The sequence below is a fragment of the Oryctolagus cuniculus genome, chromosome 9 (assembly GCF_964237555.1).
Source record: "Oryctolagus cuniculus chromosome 9, mOryCun1.1, whole genome shotgun sequence".
Lineage (NCBI taxonomy): Eukaryota > Metazoa > Chordata > Mammalia > Lagomorpha > Leporidae > Oryctolagus > Oryctolagus cuniculus.
In genome coordinates this window covers 25,075,811-25,095,487 of record NC_091440.1, presented here as the reverse complement: position 1 = coordinate 25,095,487, position 19,677 = coordinate 25,075,811, and the positions used below count along the sequence as shown (strand labels likewise).

The 19,677-nt window shown below is 35.1% G+C and overlaps 1 long non-coding RNA gene across 1 annotated transcript in view; it reads right to left on the bottom strand.

The window, feature by feature from the left end:
- LOC103349096 (uncharacterized) overlaps window positions 1-19,677 on the bottom strand; it is a 374,077-nt gene that overhangs the window by 332,205 nt on the left and 22,195 nt on the right. Inside the window, exon 4 of the long non-coding RNA XR_011378685.1 lies at window positions 13,156-13,322. This is a non-coding gene — a long non-coding RNA (uncharacterized lncRNA). The remainder of the gene's footprint in view (window positions 1-13,155; window positions 13,323-19,677) is intronic.

Here is a 19,677-nt window from a genome sequence, read left to right as displayed (position 1 = left end):
ATAACTTAATTATATAGCAGTTTTTATTTCTAATACATTTTCTTATGTACTTAAAATAGGGAATTAAAAAAAAAGTTTAAAATGAGCATTTGGCAGTATAATTGACTGTACAAGGAGCCTATAAACTTGCCAGATAAGTAGTCACTTCTTATTTCATTGAGATGAATACTGAAAACATCTTACATGATACTTATTTAAAAACACTTAATGTGTATTATTATGTGAACGTATATGTGCATTCAATAGTTTTCCTGGTTAGGAAGCAAAAGGAAGATTCTAAACTATGAGTGTAACTTTTTCTCGAAACTGCTACATTGAATATAAAAAGACTGAACTGCTACTTCTTTTTGCAAGAGAATTTTATCTAACTATGAGGAACTTCAAAAAATTTGTGAAGATGGAGTTGAAAGATAATTTTACTCTGGTGCAAAAATTTTGAAATCCATGCATAGGGTTTTCAAGAAACACATTTTCCATGATTTTTTAAAATTTTTTTTCTCCTATTTCTCTCTGTCAGTCTCTATCTCTTTATGCAAAGACATAATTTACTACTTTGAATTTACTAATGGTTTGATGAAGATTCTACTTAATGTGAGACCTCTACTGGAACATTTATGATCAATGTACAACACAGAAAAGTTAAAAAGTAGAAAGCATAGTATGTCACATGACATAATTTATAAATTGATAATAATTAGGCAAATATACAGTATTCATAATACAGTGTGAAGTGAAATAAGGTCCCAAAGAAATTAAAAATGCAAAGATTATTCAAAAGCCAGGGAACTAAGTTACAAGCAGTTAAAAATTAAAAAAAAAAAAGGTGAATACAGAGACTATGAACATTGAACTGTAGAAACTACAGTTTCTATAGTGAGAGATGAAGGCAGGCACATGCAGGTGAAAACAGCCTGGTTGAGCTGTTAAGGGGACATGTTGGACGTATTCAAGAGCCAATAAATAGCTCACCTGGGCTGTGGTTCATGGCATTTACAAAGGGCACTGGAATAAAAGTCTGGAAAGAAAAATTGGGTATGTATTGTAGTTTCAGCATATGGTGTTGTTAAGGATATTTAAATGCCTTCATTTTACTGATGAACAAACTTTTACCCAAGGTAGTTGTTTGTCTTGCCCAGTGTTAAACTGTGAGCCTAAAGACAAGATTGCAATATTAGAAAATAGGTGTATAAACCCTGAATTCATTCCTATTTCTGAGACCGTCTTCATGACCTACAGCCCAGCCTGGATATGAGTCTTTTGCCTCCAGAAATCCATTTAACCTCTGTTACCTCTTGTTCTCTATTTGGGAACTGAGGATATAAATAGTATTTATATAAGATAGTTGTGAATATATGTATAATACATATACACCGAACTTTAGAACACTAACTCACACAAGTATTCAATTAATGCTCTTATTTTCTTTTAATAATAGTATCCCTGTTATAATTTTTGAGGTGAAAGATACAAGATGGTACGGATTGTGGTAACAGTTTCATAGGTATGTGCTTATCTCCAAACTCACCAGTTTGCATATGTTAAATACGTACAGCTTTTTGTATATCAATCATATTTCAATAAAAGATTTTAAAGATCGCCGGCACCGCTGCTCACTAGGCTAATCCTCCGCCTAGCGGCGCCAGCACACCGGGTTCTAGTCCCGGTCGGGGCGCCGGATTCTGTCCCGGTTGCCCCTCTTCCAGGCCAGCTCTCTGCTGTGGCCAGGGAGTGCAGTGGAGGATGGCCCAAGTGCTTGGGCCCTGCACCCCATGGGAGACCAGGAGAAGCACCTGGCTCCTGGCTCCTGCCATCGGATCAGCGCGGTGCGCCGGCTGCAGCGCGCTGGCCGCGGCGGCCATTGGAGGGTGAACCAATGGCAAAAGGAAGACCTTTCTCTCGGTCTCTCTCTCTCTCTCACTGTCCACTCTGCCTGTCAAAAAAAAAAAAAAAAAAGATTTTAAAGATCTTTTTACAGTATGCTTGTTCTATAGATATAGGCTCTCACCAAAGCCCAAATATTGGTGCATCTATATTACACCAGAATTTTGGTATTTTTACAAGAAAAGTAGCAATTATTTGCTTGGATCCTAGTGCCTGACTACTGAACTACTTTGGTAGTTAACATATTTAAAAAGGAAAAATTAACAGACTAAATTAATTTGGGTATTAGCAATGATATTTTATTTAACCCAATATATTCCCATGTTATTTCCACATGTAATTGCTGAAAAAATATTTTACAATTATCCCTTGTTTTTTCATACTAAGTCTTCAAAACATGATGAGTGTTTTACATTTACAGCACAGCTCAACTCTGACTGGAAGTATTTCAAATGCCCATCACCACTTCTATCTAATGCCTGCAGCAGTAGACCATACACACAGTGCAAGATTGCTGTTAGTTCAAGAGATTTGCTGCTTACTATTTATGAGCACATATTCTACAGTTAGGTTAATTTCAAGTCCCACTCTGTTGCAGCAACATTAAATGTCTGTGTAATTTTTGGGCAAGTTCCTTGGCATCCTGTTCTCACTTTGATCATATTATAATGAAGATTATAAATCTCTAAAAAGGTCATAACACAATGATGATTAAATGAGCAAAAGCATGTAATGTTCCTAAAAGTTTTCAAGGATCATTCTGAACTGGAAGTTCCTATCTTTGATCATTTTATTAAGAAGTAGATATGACGATATGAGCTTTTTTTTTTTACTTACAATATATTTTTTCCAGCATACCTCATTGTAAAACACAAAACTTTGTCCCTTTCAAGTTATGGGTTTCAAATTGTATTGTGGGTTCTAGTGTGGTAAGATTCTGCAAACTCTATTTTTCCTATACAGACGTACTTATGATGAAGTTTGGTGTATAAATGAAGCACAGTTGACTGACAAAAACTAATGATAAAACAGAACAACTATAAAAATATACACAAGATAATAAAAAGTTACGTGAATGTGGATTCTCAAAATATCTTATTGCCTTGTATTCGGACTTACTTATCTTATGATGTGTGAAGATGCAAGTCTACATGATGGGACAAATGAGGTAAGTGACACAGCTACTACAGAGGAGTTACTTGAACACAAACATTTCAATATCAGGACAGTTGATCTGATAACCGAGACACCACTAAACGACTGCTATATGAGTCTTCAGCAAATCCTTGGTCTTTGCAACAGAGAAAGAGATGATTCACTCTGCAGGTGAAATGGAGCAGAACAACGTGAGATTTCATCGCACTGTATACTATTACACTTATAAATGGCTTATTTGTGGAATTTTCCATTTAACATTTCCAGGAGTAATTGATAGCATCAAAAGTAAAAATATTGATAAGACAGACTCCTGCATATCAAATGAGCATAAGTATGAATGGTATTTAGGCATGCATGATAATATCTTCCACTGGGATATACCATGGAAATATTCGGGGTTTTTCCAAAGCACCTTTCATCTTTATCATGGCTGTTAACAAAAAACAAACAAACAAACAAAAAAAACTTCAGGTAAAATAAATTTAGCAGACTTTATTTGAGTAAAGAACAATTCATAAATTGAGCTTCACTCAAAACTGAAAAGATTCAGAGAGCTGTCTTAACAGTAGGCTGAATGTTAAGCAAAGCAATGACTTGATTGGCTCTCACTAGGTATTTGCCTCTGAAGGGAGTTCCCTAGCTACGAAAATAAGTAATCAGGTGTTACTGCTTATGATTGGTTAAGGCTTTGGTTTGTTGGTTGGTTCTAAGTCAGTTATAAGAGACATCTCCAGGTTAAAATTCCCTTTGCTTTCCTAAGAACACCAGGTATTCAGACAACCTCAACACATAGTTTCCTTCTTATTTGATTTAAAATGACCTAAAATGATTCCAAGCTATATTTCCTGCCAGAAAGAATAGACTATAAAGTATCTTCTGATCCCGAAACTGGTTTTTTTTAAGAATTTGATAAATGAATGGCCTTAGAAGAAAATTAGCCCTGCTGTCTAATTTTTGCTATAGTTATTATTATCACTAGAAGTTTAAAAGCTTTAAGTGGCTGATAGATAATGAATAAAACAAAAACTGCATATTGCATATTTCATTTTCTGGCTTAATTTCAAAAATAGTTCATAATGGATGGTATAATGGACAGTAGTGAAGCAATAATGGTCACATTAAAACATTGATTTTGAGGGTGGGCATTTTGGCACAGTGGGTTAAGCCACTACTTGAGACACCCACAGACCATATTGCTGTGCTGGCTCAAGTCCCAATTACTCTGTGCTTCCTATCCAGCTTCCTGCTAAAGTACATAAAGTCCCAAGTACTTGGGTTCTTGCCACATGAGAGATCTGAACAGAGTTCCTGGATCCTGGCTTATGACCTTCCTACTCCGGGCTGTTGCAGGCATTCAGGGAGTGAAACAGGGGATGAATGTTCTCTGTCTCTCCCTCTGCCACTCTGCCTTTCAAATAAATAAATAAATATTTATAAAAATATTATAAAAATATTTATTTTTGCACAATATATCTTTTATCCATCTAAGTCGATTAGAAGGTATGCAATAGCCTTAACAGTTCCACGGTTAACATTTTTTATAATAGCAGTATGTTTAATATTTATGTAGACTGAAAACCATCTGCTATCAGTGATTCTGGTCCTGGCTGTAAATGTTCTTACCAGCTCATCTCCAGTCATCTCCTCCTGATAGTTTCCAAATTTTCACAATAAGATTTCAAAAGCTCAACACAGCTAATAATGTCTGTACTTCTGCACTAAACTTACAGCAAGCTATGACACAAGGAACATTCAGACAGTACAATCTGCAGTTGTAAAAGTTCAGGCTGAGCAATCCCTTCAGGCATAATAATAAATTATCTAAGACAGGTCATATTTAAGGACAAAATTTGAAAAATATGCATCCCTGGGGCAGGTGCTGTGAAGTAGCGGGTAAAGCCGCCTCCTGCAGTGCTGGCATCCCATATGGGCACCAGTTAGAGACCCGGGTACTCCACTTCCAATCCAGCTCTCTGCTATGGCCTGGAAAAGCAGTAGAAGATGGCCCAAGTCCTTGGGCCCTTTTACCCACGTGGGAGACCCAGAAGAAGCTTCTGGCTTTGGACTGGTTCAGCTCCGGCTGTTGCAGCCAAGTGGGGAGTGAACCAGCGGATGTAAGACCTCTCTCTCTCTCTCTCTCTCTCTCTCTCTCTACTTTTCCTCTCTGTGTAACTCTGACCTTCAAATAAATAAATAAATATTTTTTAAAAAGAAAAGAAAAATATGCATCCCACAGCAGTATACACTTTTCAGAACATTCCATATTTGGTAACTCTAGCAATCTTCACAATTTTCCAGGTCTCATTTAACATTTCTTTGGTTTCCACAATTCTACATCCTCTTGATTTTCCTTTTAATTCTCACATTTCAGTAATATACAAGATTCTTATTACCCCTTTTCAGAGTTCCTACTCTTTCTTAATTCTCTAATTATCTTGCATTGTCATCAGACAGACTTGTCTTAGAAAATGTAATGGTCACCCATGCTTGCATCTACACTAGAAGATTATCACCCTCTGCTGTGGTCTGAAGGTTTCTTCCTCTCCCATCCCCATAAAGGTTGAAAGCTAATTACCAATATGATGATATTAAGAGGTGATCCTACTTTGGGTGATTAGATTAGGAGGATGAGTGGTGCCCTCATGACTTAAATTAGACTTATGAAGGAGATCCTATGGTGCTGCCTCCTCTCTTCTATTGTGCAAGGCTACAGTCAGAAAGCTCAAAGTATACTCCAGATAGTAGGACCTCACTGCCTTGATCTCGGACTTCTCAGTCTCTAGATCGGTGAGAAACACATTTCTATCATCTGTAAGCCATTTTGTGCCACAGTATTCAGAAGCCTGGATGAACTAGTGTCCCCTCGACTGAGATCGTCAGATGTAAGCCTTTTTCCTGAGCATGGAGCCTCACATACATGCTTACTTGGACATAGCTCTTTGAGATTTCTGTGAGCAATAAAATTCAACAAATAAAAATTGAAATGAGAAAAATAAATTCCCCAGTGTATAAGGATCTCGCTAACAATCCTTAAGATTTGTTATGGTGCAGAAGCCATTACACTCAGTAGAAACTGTATTTAAAATTTTGAATTCTGATGTGGAAATTGGAGCCACAGTTCACAGCCACATAGTCACATGGGTAACCACACAGTACTTCAATATAAGGTAGAGCTAAAATATGGCATTCAGTAGTTGATATGTGTTAAATACATTTTCAGCTTATGATATTTTCAACTTACGATGGGTTTATCAAGATATAACCCCATAAACTAAGGAGAATCTGTACTTTCTCCAAGAAGTCCAATGACATAGGCAAAATTACTACTACTAAAAAATACTAGACATAAGTCTTAGAAAATAAATTTATAATAGATGACAGATTGTGAATACTTATAATTAAAAGTAAATACACATTAATTAATGAATCTTCCTTTTAACAAAACAGTAATATATAAAATGTTTTATATAGATGAGAGTGTAGGCATAGAGAAGTTAAATATATTTCTCAAGGATACAGACATTTTGAGCTGTTGAATGACTATGTGAATCTAGAAAATCTTGACAGGACATACTCTTAATTATTCAGCTGTGCTATGTCCTAATAGGGACATCTGATATGGGTTTAAGATCAAGAATATATATGGAACTCAATTCAAGAGCAAAACAAAAAATCAATAAATGATTTTTAAAATGGGCATGTGACTTGACATATCTTAACCGAAAATACATAAATGACCAAACAGTCAACATCACTAATCTTCAGGGAAAGTCAAATAAAACCACAAGGAAGTATCTTCTATCTTCTCACTCCAGTTAGAAAGGCCATTATCAAAAAGACAAAGATACTAAGTGCTGGTAAGGATGCTAAAAAAGGAAAATCTTAAACATTGTTGCTGGGAATTTAAATTAATATGCTACAATAAACAGTATGGGAGTTCCTCAGAAAATTAAAAAAAGAACATACTACTGGCTACATATCTTAAGGAAATGAAATCAGCCTGCTGAACAGACATCTGTAATCTCATGTTTACTGCAACATTACTCTCACTACCCAAGAAATGGAATCAAACTTAGAGTCCATCAAAGACACTAAGAAAATAAAGAAAATATATGCATATATACATATACACAATGGGCTACTATTCAGTGTTAAGGAGGAATGAAATTCTGTCATTTGCAACAACATGGATGGAACTTGAGATCATTATATGATTGTCAACTGAAATAAGCCAGTCACAGAAAAACAAATACTGCATGATCTTAGTCATGTATGGAATCTAAAGAGTTGATCCCACAGAAGTTCAGAGGATAATAGAGGTTACCAGAGGCTTTAAATAGCAAACAGGAAGGAGAGGCAAGGAAAGTTGAGCCAACAGCTATTAAATCACAGTTAGGAGAAATAAGTCCTGGTGTTCTATTGTCCAGTAGGGTGACCACAGATAATGATATCTTATTGCATATTTCAAAACAAGTTAAAAGAAAGGAATTTGAATGATAAATGTTTGATGATGCAGATATGCATACCCTGATTTGACACTAGACAATGTATGTATGTAACAAAACATTACATGGTACCTCAGAAATATGCACATTTATTTGTGTCAATTAAAAAAAAAGCATACACATAGAAAATATGTAGCCTTTCAGGAACTACAAACATAGGAAGATCCCAGCAGAGAACAATGGATTTCATTTAGTCTCAGCACATCTTCAACTTCCCCTACTCCCTCAAACTCCTCAATAAAGTATTTTCACCTCAAAAAAAGTATGTAAGCCTGAAGACAAAAATATTCAGTGTCATTAGAATAAACATATAAAAATGTTAATTATTTGACTGAATTTATGTTACAGATGTTACTATTATTTCAGTTTAAATATGAAACAATTAAGCTATAGGTTAGTATTGATTTTGTCCATGAAGCAAATCTAGGTTTATCTAATTCAAACTCTGTCCCTTACCCTTACTTTAGTTTCTTTTTGTGTTTGTGTGTGTGTGTGTATTCCTTTTTATTTTTTTTAACTTTTATTTAGTAAATATAACTTTCCAAAGTACAGTTTATGGATTACAATGGCTTTCCCCCCCCATAACTTCCCTCCCACCCGCGCCCCTTCCATCTTCTGCTCCCTCTCCCATTCCATTCACATCAAGATTCATTTTCAATTATCTTTATATACAGAAGATCGATTTAGTATATATTAAGTAAAATTTCATCAGTTTGCACCCACACAGAACACAGTTGTTAAACATTCACCTATTAATTCATTCATTTAATTATCTCAGATATATTCGGCAACACTTGATGCCTTTTAAGTGGTAATAGCTATGAAATACTTGGGTTGTATTCTAGTGAGGAGAAAAATACAACATAAATATAACAGGATATTTCAAGGTAGTAACTATATCTATAAAGGAAATTTTGAATAATTTAAAATAGTTTTAAATTCTACAAAGAAAAATTTTGGAGAATGCCTTGAAGAAGACAGAGTAAATAATTCATAAAGGAACTCCTAGGGAAATTTTCCATGAAGATTTAACATTTGGTTGGATATGGGTGATGAGAACTAAAAAGTCAAGTGAATAGCCAAGATTAAGAAATTCATTGTTTAACATTTACCCTTCAGTAAGGATTTTAGTTCTTAAAATAATTTCACAGGTTACAAAGTTAATACGTATTTTTAGAAAACACACTCAATATTTAATGCATTTCTTCTGTGATTTTAGACCCTAATGAACCATAAGATAATGTAATTTGCTAAATTGTATATACTAAATTGGGCTTTATTTTTATCTTAGAAGTTATGAAAACTCTCCTTGATTAAAGAAATACTCAAACAAGAATTAATAGCATCACATTTATTCAAGCTCACATACCTCAATATTTAAATTTTTGAATGGCTACCTCACTTTTGAATATTCAGTTCTAACCCAATCAAGCTGGAGAAAAATTTTCCAAAGACAAGGACATCTGTCTGTGCAAAAGAGTCACAAATAAATAATACTTAGATTACCATTTTTATTGAATACATAAAAATAAATAAACATCTTTTCCTCACAGCAAGCAAAGATTTAAATAAATTGCAGAGAACCCTACAAAAGATGAAAATCTATAATTCCCCCCATTCTCTCTTTCCCTTTATCCTTCCATTTTCCCCTTCTGAGTAAGGTAGTCTCAACATGATGTGGTAGCATGCTCATGATGTCACTTGTGTTTAGAACACAGACAGCAATTAGTTAATTCTAAAAAAATGGAGACCATGTTCAAAAGGGAATTCCTAGAATTTCTGCAACCATATTCCCTGAAGATCTTAATTAAGGGAATTTCTTAAATCTTTCCTGGCACTTCAGCTTTTATAATAGCTAACCAGTTCTCAAACGATGTAATTATAAATGTTGTGATAAAATGATTAAGGCAACAGGTAATAGTAACTAAGAAAATTTTAAGTGCATCAGGAATAGTTTAGTACTAATTAATGTGTTGATTTAGTTAGTTAAGCATTTAATGGAAGTATTAGTGGGTTGAAAAGAAGAAAACTCTTTGTAATGTTATTAACTAATATCAATTTTGCCAAAATAAAAAAATCTTTTAAAATTACCTCCTTTAGTTATCTCACAAGTCCATTGTTAAGAAAAAAAGACACACATGTCAACGGTATAATTATTTTTAAATCACCATATAAATGAAAAAGGTTATTCTCATGTAGACAGAAAGAGCTATAACTTTATAACATATTAATGTTTTTACCTACATAGAATATGATTTCTAGGATAAGCTTAGAAAGAAATTTCAAGAGCTGAATTGAGAAGTTCTCATAATATGAGTGAAATTCTACAGCACTGATAAAGTTACTTCCAAATTCATCATGACCAATGCATTCAATTTATTCATGATACTAAATACTCTCATATGTCTATTTTTCCTATTATCCCTTCTCTGATGTGATTGGGAAAAAATTTGGCCAAAAAAAAAATATGGCCAATAGGCACATGGAAAAATGTTCATAATCACTAGCAATCAGGGAAATGCAAATCAAAACCACAATGAGGTTTCACCTCACCCCGATGAGAATGACTCACATTCAGAAATCTACCAACAACAGATGCTGGCGAGGATGTGGGGAAAAAGGGACACTAACTCACTGTTGGTGGGACTGCAAACTAGTAAAGCCACTACGGAAGTCAGTTTGGAGATTCCTCAGAAACCTGAAGATAACCCTACCATTCAACCCAGCCATCCCACTCCTTGGAATTTACCCAAAGGAAATTAAATTGGGAAACAAAAAAACAACCTGCACCTTAATGTTTATTGCAGCGCAATTCACAATAGCTAAGACCTGGAATCAACCTAAATTCCCATCAACAGTAGACTGGATAAAGAAATTATGGGACATGTACTCTATGGAATAGTATACAGCAGTCAAAAACAACGAAATCTAGTCATTTACAACAAGATGGAGGAATCTGGAGAACATTATGCTGAGTGAATTAAGCCTGTCCCAAAGTGACATATATCATATGTTCTCCCTGATCAGTAACAACTAACCGAGCACCAAAAAGGAAACCTGTTAAAGTGAAATGAACACTATGAGAAACGGTGACTTGATCAGCCCTTGCCCTGATTGTTGATGAACAGCTTAATACGTTATCCCTCTTAGTATTTTTTTGTCTGTTCTACTTAATACTATTGGTTTAATTCTGTAATTAATACACAGTTATTCTTAAGTGTTGAAACTTAACTAAAAATCGATCCCTGTTAAATATAAGAGTGTGAATAAGAGAGGGAAGGGATGCACAATTTGGGACATGCTCAAGCTGACTTGCCCCAAACGGACAAGAGTTAGAAACATACCAGGGGAGTCCAATTCAATCCCATCAAGGAGGCATGTACCAATGCCCTCTCACTAGTCCAAGAGATCAATTTCAGTTCACAATTGATCATAAGGATAGGACTAAAAATCAAAGGGATCACATAAACAAGGCTAGTGTCTGAAAATACTAACTGATAGAACAAAAAAAAGGAGAGAACGATCCAACATGGGAGTCGGGATACACAGCAGACCCATAGAATGGCAGATGCCCTAAACAGCACTCTGGCCTCAGAATCAGCCCTTAGGGCATTCAGATCTGGTTGAAAATCCCATGAGAATATTTCAGGCATGGAAAGCCAAGACACTCTGGAAAAGGAATAATCTAAATGAAAGATCTCTGTGAGTGAGATCCCAGTGGAAAGAATGGGGCCATCAAAGAAGGAGGTACCTTTCTCTGAAGGGAGGAGAGAACTTCCACTTTGATTATGACCTTGTCTAAATATGATATGAGTCGGTGAACTCAAAAGGCTTCCATAGCCTTGGCAACTCATGGCAAGAGCCTGATGCCATACACAGGAGTGTCAAATTGTTAAGTCAACAACAGGAGACCCTGTGCACTTACTCCTCATGTAGGATCTCTGTCCTTAATGTGCTGTACATTGTGATTTAATACTATAACTAGTACTCAAACAGTATTTTTCACTTTGTGTTTCTATGTGGGTGCAAACTGTTGAAATCTTTACTTAATATATGCTAAACTGATCTTCTGTATATAAGAGAAATGAAAATGAATCTTGATGTGAATGGAAGGGGAGAGGAAAGGGAAAGGGGAGGGCTGCAGGTGGGAGGGAATTTATGGGGGGGTAAGCCATTGCAATCCATAAGCTGTACTTTGGAAATTTATATTCATTAAATAAAAGTTTAAAAAATAAAAAAAAATAAAAAAAAAATTTTAAGAACAATAAACATAACCATTGCAGTAAGCCATTTATTTAGATTTTTTTCTGTGAGACATTTGTCCAGTAGTAACACTGCATTGTAGAAGAGAAAATAGATTCATGATTCATGTTTATTATATGTTAAGTATGTATAGTATACCGATGTATTATAGCTTGTAGAAAACATAAATAATGAAATATATATATATATATATTAGTGTATATGCATTTTTAAGCTGATGTGGTATAATCTATAACAAGCATGACACCGGTTTCCAGCATGAGTATGCAATTTTATAACTGTCAGTACCAGACAACAGAAACTCTGAGACTGACAGAATTCATGCCTAGAGTCTTAAACACAACAATGTGACACGTACTTAAAGTTCCAGTGACACTGAGATTGGTAACATACAGTTTATATGATACTAAGGATATTATATTCTTTTGGAGCCAACAGTCACATAAATTGGCAATAACAATATACTATTATAAAAGAAGGGATGGGAATACATGGAAGATGCTGTATAGTGCAACTGTATAATTTATTATACAAACTGGAACACTGAAACTGATCATTATTAATAGTTGTTAGGAAATAAGATATAAATTGGGACTGTCTGGAAATACAGGATTTATGTTCACCCTAGAGTCATGGGAGCACACACAAGAAATTTAGTATGTGACCAAGAGGACAGTCAGGAAGTTTTCCACGGAGGAAATGACATCTACATTGCAATAAAAAGATACATAAATATACATGCAGGGATAAATGTGAGTAGCAAAGTGAGAAAGTTCCAGGATCATGCCTCCAAATTTTGCACTGATATGAAGGTGCAATGGCCTAAAGGCAAGAGAGAAAGCATCAAACAACAACAAAACCTGTGATGAGATTGAAGAACACTGGATTTGGGAAATGGCACATGGCAGGTGGAAAGATGATCCTTGCTTGGTAAGTAGGTGAGAAAACTATTTTCTCAGATAGGGAGAAGATACCTCTTTCAGTGATCATGCTAGAGTACCAAGGTCACACAGACCACAGGTAGTTAACTTGAAACCACAAATTTGTTTCCTGATGCCTAGGCCAATGATGTACATACTATACTAAGAAAATACCATTTCTCAATTCAGTGACTCTAATAACTTAAAATATCATATCGTGTCAAAATTCTAAGCATTGTTATGTAAAATAGCCGCTTGGAGTTTGTAAAGAAAGCACAATAGTGGTTCACAGTACATGGCCTAAGTAATAACAAGAAAATGATTTTTCCTTTTTTGAAATATTTTCAGTTCATTAGGCTCTTTACCCACTGTCATGTATATATCCACATATCTATAGACTTTATGGAGCTTTTAAAAATAATAAATACCTTAGAAATTGATGAGCTGCCTCCAGAGTGCTGCCAAGAGTTCCAGTGTTCTGAGGCTTGAAGTGCTCATCAGCCACATCAATACCTTGAGGCACTCAGTTAAAACACTGAGGTAATTAACCAGAGCAAGCTGTCGATGAAGTCGGATCTGATTAAGTAGAGGGATCCTAGAAAGAGAGAGCCTGGATTTAGGCAAAAATGTGACATAAAGTGGACAAAGCTGATTAAAACAACCCCTTTACTTTGCCTTTATAAGCTCTTGCCAACCTTTTGGCAGCCCTATCTAATCCACTTTACACATGTCCGGTGCCATCTGATTACATGAATGTCTTTCCTTAATCAGGGAGGAATCATGCTGTAATTCACATTTTGATTATTTCTGGCTTTCTGGGTCACACTTATAACATTTAATAAATCTGATAGTCCTACAGTATTGGTGTGATACAAGGAGTGTCAAGGCAAATTATTTCTATTTTATCGGGGGTTTTCTGGAAGCAATCCTTTAACACAAGTTGTTCAATTTTGGACCTTAAAATCTAATACAGTGGTGAAAAAACGTGGAGATAAAGGACAAATATCAGTGTTCGCCTTCACAGAAATGATCTGTGATCAGTTTATTTTGCATTCAGTAATTCCTTTAAGATTTATTTTATTTCTTTGAAAGGCACTATTAGAGAGAGAGAAAGAGAGAGAGAATCCTTGTGATAGTTCACTCCCTAATGGCTGCAGTGGCTACAGCTGGGCCAGGCAGAGGCAGGAGCCTGGAACTGCCTCTGGGTCTCCCACATGGGAACCTGTCTAATGCCACAGGCTCAGTACAGAGTAGGGTAGACTCAAATCTTCAGAATCCAACTGCAATTCTATGACTAACATATTCTACTGTTCTTTATTAGGAGCAGAACACATTCTATGTACTAAAATTCTGTTCCAACTCACTCTATTCAGAAGTCCTGGGTGCTACTAGAAACTATGCCATCAACAAACTTTATGACTTTGGATATATCTCTGGATCCCAGTTTCATCATCTATAGAATATGGTGGCTTAACTAGGTATCCTATTTATATCTGAAAGATATTTGAATTTACAACATTTCTCCTTCCTTTCTGGAATAATTATGCTGTGTTTCCATAATGGTCCTTCCATGCTTTCAATGTAACCAGCAAACAACAACAACAAAATACACAGAACAACTTAGAAGACAGTATTTGGGACTATCAATGTAATCCAGATCAGGAAAAATCACCTGACATCTCATCAGACTTTATGCAAGCAAAAAGGGAGACAGACGCAGAAACAGTAAGAAAGAGTAAATAGTAGGATAAGGGCATACATATTAAAAGAAACTTAAAAAGCATTTTAATAGGTTGTAATATGTGGAGATCATTTCATATTTAACCTAAAACAACAACAAAATTCACAGATGTTATAAGAGACTACGGTAGAAAGGAGAAGCCAGGAAAGCTTGATGAATGAGTTTTAGGTTCTAGCTAGACAGGAATGAGAAGTTCTGGGATTCTAATGGAAGGTATAGTGATTATAGACAATGTTAATGTACTGTAACTAGAAGATGGATGTGGGGATGTTTTCAACAAAATGAAATGCAAAATTTTTGAAAAGAAAAATATTTACTCTGATTGGACATTACACAATGTATACATGTATGAAGAATTGTCTAGAATGCCACAGCTATGTACAATTTTATATGCCTCTGAAATTTTTTAAAAATTAGACAAAAAATTATTTTGAGAAAATCAGAAAAGTATGGACTTTGGCTACTTGATGACATGAAGAAATTACTGCTGATTCTTAAGTGTGAAATGATTTTGTGTTGTGCTTCAAAACATGAATTTTTATCTGAGAGATCCCTGCTGAAGTATTTGTAGCTAAAGTAAAATGATCTGTTATGTTTACCTCAACACAATTTGGCAATTGAATAGCAAGGAAAATAGATGAAAGAATGAATAAGAAATGTTATAAAATTATGAAAGGCTGTGAGTTATGGCTATATGTTTAAAATTTCCAATAAAAATGTTAAAATGTGTTTACATTACTTTTTTTTTCTGACAGGCGGAGTTAGACAATGAGATAGAGAGACAGAGAGAAAGGTCTTCCTTCCGTTGGTTCACCCCCAAGGGCCACTACGGCTGGCACACCGTGCTGATCCGAAGCCAGGAGCCAGGTGCTTCCTCCTGGTCTCCCATGCTGGTGCAGGGCCCAAACACTTGGGTCATCCTCCACTGCCTCTCCTGGCAACAGCAAAGAGCTGGACTGGAAGAGGAGCAACCAGGACAGAATCCGGCGCCCCAACCAGGACTAAAACCCGGGGTGCTGGCGCCGCAGTCAGAGGATTAGCCTTGTTAGCAGTGGCACCAGCAATGTGTTTACATTATTAAAAGAAATATTTGTTGATGCCGGCGCTGAGGTGCACTAGGTTAATCCTCTACCTGCGGCGCCGGCATCCCATATGGACCCCAGTTCTAGTCCCGTGTGCTCCTCTTCCAGTCCAGCTCTCTGCTGTGGCCTGGGAAAGCAGTGGAGGATGGCCCAAGTGGTTGGGCCCCTCCACCCACATGGGAGACCAGGAGGAAGCACCTGGCTCCTGGCTTCGAATCGGTGCAGCTCCAGCCGTTGTGGCCACTTGGAAAGTGAACCAACAGAAGGAAGACCTTTCTGTCTCTCTCTCACACTGTCTGAACTCTGCCTGTCAAACAAATAAATAAAAAATTTTTTTTAAAAAGAAATATTTGTTGATGAAGATAATATATGAAATTTTAGCCTCAAGGATAGTTTCAGTCTCATTTAGTAAATAATAAATTTAATTAATATGCAAAAAACTGACAGCTTATAAAATTAAGTGGGCGCAAGTAAGAATTCCTATGAGAGGTATTCAAGATGTTCATGAAAAATGCATATTATGAAAAAATATGTGTGGATTGCATATGTTTTGTATCAAAATAAACTTATCTCTTAATTCCACTTAAATCCAGCTAAAATGTAGTTTTTCCAAATTTAACTCACCAACAGCTTTATTTGCAGATTTCACCTTCACATGATTTTTCACTTTTTAAAACATATTTCCTAAAACTTAATTTTTAAAAATAATTACATATTTTTTAAAATATTAATTTTATTTATTTGAAAAGCAGAGTTAGAGATAAAGAGGAAAAGACAGGAAACAGATCTTCCATCCATTGGTTTACTTCCCAAATGGCCACAACTGCCAAGACTGTGCCAGGCTGAATCCAAGAGACAGGAGCTTTAAGTAGTCTTCCATGTGGTTGCAGGGGCCCAAGGACTTGGGTCACCTGCTGCTGCTTTTCCAGGTGCATTAGCAGGGAGCTGTATAGGAAGTGGAGCAGCTGGAACTGGAACCGGTAACTCATACAGGATGCTGGTGTTGCAGGGTTGGCTTAACCCGTTACATCACAAAAAGTTATTTTTTTTAAAAAATAACTCTATTTATGGGGTTCAATGTTACATTTCAATACATGTATACATTTTGTACTGATAAAAATCAGGATGATTAACATTCCACCTCCATCCCCCATTATTTTATAATTAGAGAGTTAGCGCTCCTATCTTCTATTTGCTGAGACAATACAGAAAAGTTTATTGTGAACTAAGGTCACTCACATCACCCACATGTGCTGTGTAACAACAGGAAATCTATTTTTTTGTCGGACTCTAATTTGGTACCCACTATCCAACCTCTCTCTATCTCAACAATATCTCCCAGCTTCTAATAATCAGTATTCTATGTTCAGAGACAGTTAATGTTAAATTATGTATACACCATGTTTCCTTTATTCATCCATCTCTTGATGTACACACCTTGACTGATTACTTTTCTTGGCTATTCTGAATAGTACTAAAGCAAACACATGAGTGCATGTTTCTCTTCGATATAATGATTTCATGTCTTTTGGATTTATACCCAGTAGTGTGATTGCTGGATCATATGGCAGTTCTATTTCTAGCTTTTTTAAAAGTATTTCCATACTGTTTTCCATAATAGCTATTCACATTTCATGCCCATCAATAGCATATAAGGGCACCCCTTCCTCTCCATCTTGGGTAGCATCTGCTATTTTTTGTCTTTTTAACAACAGTCATTCTAACAGAGGTGAAGTGATATCTCATTGCAGTTTTGATTTTTGTTTCCCTGGTGGCTACTGATATTAAACATTTTTTCATGTTTTGGTTGGCCATTTTTCTTTCTTTGCCAATTGTCTATTTAGGTCCTTTGCCATTTCATAATTAGATTGGTTGTTTTTTGTTATTCAATTTTGAGTTCTTTGTATATCCTTGGTAACAATCCTTTACGGAATAAATCCCTTTCACATATTTTCTACCGTTCTTGATATGATTTCTTATATGCAACATTTTAAAATGATATTCAATAGATAAGGCTTATAAACACAAATTTCTCATTGATGCCTGTTGTTTTAGTTATTATATACCTTCTGTGGCAGTATTATGATTTAAAATTTTCAATAACTTAGTTTTAATTTTTAAAAAGGAAGACCTTTCTCTCTGTCTCTCTCTCTCACTATCCACTCTGCCTGTCAAAAAAAAAAAAAAAAGCAACATACTAGGTATCACACCTCCAAAATTATAAAATGTAATTAAAAAAGCATTTTGATAAATATCTTTCCAAGTAATTCTATAGTTTACACATTAACATGGTTCCTCAGATTAGTGTTCTTGGGTGAAAATTCAATAAATAATTGTGTGAAGAATAAATATTCAGTATTTTTAGTATTATACTTAGTAAAATCCATGTTGGAATGCATTTTTTTGAGCCATGCATGCTAACTTCTAAAAGACAATACTAGCTAATATCACAATAACTCCATGGTTTACACCTGTTTTTCTTAAGGAATAATTATGATTGAAGATGTTTATAATTTATGAGTTATTATAAAAGCAAAATTATATTCATTTTTTCTCTAATAAGTTACATGTGTTTCTCATGCAGTTCAGAATCTCAAGAGGTTTCAAAGAAATAATGCTACTTGCTTGGGAATATAATATTAATCATAAGATTTTATGATGTTGACATACACTATGAGCTAAGAATTTTAAATAAACATGAGAAAAATTGAGAGGACAGATATTTGTAAATTAGTAAATTTCAAAAATTTTTTTGAAGTAATAAGACCTCACATTAAGTATAAGTTATAGAAAATTAAACAATGAAAATTAAACAATTTGCATTTTGAACTGTTTAGAAAATATTAATGCATCCTGTTTAAAATGAAGTCCAAAATTAATGCATTCCAATACCTGATTCTTAGGTCCACGAGGATTTCAACAATTTGCTGCATGATCAAAGACACTATGAGCAACCGCTAAAACTACAAACATTTAAGATTGTAACTACCAAGGTCCATTTTGATGGCTGCTGTGGAATAACGTCCAGAATTCACAAACAACTTAACCTGCCAAAATATTCATTCTCTAAATGGTTTCTGTGACTTGTTTCTAAGCCAACAATTGCTGTTTGATAAGTTGATGCCATCTCAATAGCAAGAGAAAACCAAAACATGATTAAGAAATAATTAGTTTTGAACAATGATGTGTGCTTTTGGACTAGAAAAAGAGTACAAAGGAAACAGGTTTGAATCCTGGCACCATTATTGGACAAGTCATTCAACTTCCCTAAGTCTCCAATTTTCTCTTTGGCCAACTGGTGATAAAAATACTGAATATTTATTCTTTGCACAATTATTTATTGAATTTGCACCCAACAACATTAATTAATTCTTTATCAAAAGCTGTTTATTATACTTGCTTATATATGACTCTTAATTCTGGATACATATTTTTAAGATTTTCTATAGTTCGCATATTCTTTATTAACACTACTTTATCTTTCAGGGACTATAAACAAATATATGTTAAGACTTTTGAGCTATTTTCACTTTAAATTATTTATGGAGAGAAATTTTGTGCACCCTTGACAAAGTTACTCTTCTCTGAGGAAAAGAACATATTCTCAACATTGAACAATTCCTTGCAAAACCTGTTGTGTTCCAGTTTATTGTCCACAGTTTCACCTAAGTCAGAAATGTTTCATACTCCCTGGATCAGTCTGGGCTGCCATAGCAAAATGCTACAGACTAGAGGCTGGAACATTCAAGATAAAAGTACAGACCTATTCAATTCTGATGAGGTCTTTATATCTACATTCTTCACATGGTGAAGAGAGATCCAGATTTTTTTTTCTCCTTACACGGAAACTGATACCATTACAATGTACCCCTTTCATAATATCCTCTAAATTTAATTATCTCCCAGGATTCCTATATGCAAATATCATCTCATTGGGAGGTTAGGGCTTCAGTTTTTGGGGGTTCTTAACATTTGCTTACCATTTAAAATTAAGTATTGTCTGCACTTGTAACTTTCTAAAGAGCATCTAGAATTTCTATAAAGATATAACCCATCAAACCCACTTTAATAGGGTAGGTATTTGGCACAGGAACTATTATCTCTTTGGGATTCCCACTTCCCATATC